The sequence below is a fragment of the Pyricularia grisea genome (genome assembly GCF_004355905.1).
Source record: "Pyricularia grisea strain NI907 chromosome Unknown Pyricularia_grisea_NI907_Scaffold_4, whole genome shotgun sequence".
NCBI lineage: Eukaryota > Fungi > Ascomycota > Sordariomycetes > Magnaporthales > Pyriculariaceae > Pyricularia > Pyricularia grisea.
The window spans coordinates 3,139,687-3,141,433 of record NW_022156718.1 but is presented as its reverse complement, the minus strand read 5'-3'; positions in this window follow the sequence as shown (position 1 = coordinate 3,141,433).

Here is a 1,747-nt window from a genome sequence, read left to right as displayed (position 1 = left end):
AGGAAGAGGATTGGAATTGATCGCGCGCGAATGTGAGAATTGGAGTAATTGCTTGTCTACTGGTTGGGTTTGGTTTGTATTCAGGCAGGTGGGGTAAGCAAGTCGTGGTGTGGTGTACAAAAAAAAAAAAAAAAAAAAAAAAAAAAAAAAAAAAAAAAAGAGCTGTCAGGTCTGCGTTCCGCCCGACATTATGCCGTTCCACCACCCAAACAGGTACTTACAGTGGGTAGGAACGGAGCCTACCATTACATACAGTGCGCTGTTCACTTGATATTGTCGCATACCAGGTAGGATCCGTCACTACTCCAAATCCCCGCAAAAAAGCCCCCAAAAATCCTCAGCTCACCTACATGAATATGCAGTGAGGCCATCCTTTTTTTGGGTAGCAAAACCTTGTTGTATCTGAATTGGTACCAACGGTCGTTTCATGAGCTGCAAGCCTGACAAGCCTGATTATCGTTCAATCGGCGGAATTGATCCCAAGGACATGCGTAATTCTTACTGCAAGATGGCTGCACGCACGGTTACAACCTCGCAGAGATCCCAACCCAAAATTGCGTTGAAAGCCAGCCGTATTCCAACAGGCCCCGGGACAGTACCCCTTTCTGGATTAACACTACCGGATGTCCGTTGGTAAGATGGGCTTTTGTTTTTCTTTATCCATTACGCCTCGATAAACCCCAGTCTCGGTCTGCATCGTCAGCAACTGTTTTACCAGCGGAGCCCTCTCAATGCTGATTCGTAGTATTCACAGTAGTATAGTATTTCTCAGCTGATGATATTTTTGTACTTATTAGGAGGCTGTTATCTCCTGTTAATAATCATGCTTGGCGATTCAGTAACGTATTACAGTTGAAGAAACTCTTTGATTCACTTTTACCTTCCCGGTACTTATCACAGAATAGGGAAGCGGCAAGACTGATATAATTGTGCTATTTATAGCTAGGGACCTTGCATAAGTAAGCCTGGCTTACTTGCTTATATAGCACTATAGTGTCGTTGAATATGTGTATAAGTCTTGATATAAATGAGTTTCATATCTTGTGCTACTGACTTGTTGCAAACTCATTAAGAAAACTTATCCTACCTCGTCTAAGTACCTATTTACCTTGCCTTGTATACCTATTCTGTACCATCTACCTGATCGGAACCCCTTTTGTCCGTCAGCTGAATGAAAATGGTCCGCCCATGTCACAATAAACCCTCAGCAAGGAGGAGGCGCCCTCGAAACCTCACCCAAGATCAGAGTGCATCTAGTGTTGTCGTTGCCGCTACCCGTGCCTCAATGGGCAAAGTCAAAGTCCAAGAATGTCACGGATCGGCGGCAGAGTTCCATTCTGGATGAGCTGACCTGGTCCCTGTATTCTGATTAGAAGAGTCTGATGGCATCGCCCTGTCTAACACTAAGCCAATGTACCTCCCAAGACCATCCGTTAGCCTTCAAGGTTACATCCGTATAGGTTTCCACATCCGAACACTTACCTTCTTGCCCTGCTTGAAACAAAGTGTCCTGCCCGATCTTGAGAAGGATAGCCTTACCAGCATACCGAGTTTGGCCAACATATTGCCACATCAGGGGTTGTTTTGTTTTGATGTCCTGATGTTTAGCCCGCGGGCCACAGCCCAGGCAAGCAAAGATGAGGCTAATTCTAGTACTATCGATCATTTCCCCAAGATTCGAGTTCCGTAAGCGTGTCGAAAACCCACATCTTCCTCGGAGTTGGCCTTTAGGAATGCTATGCATATC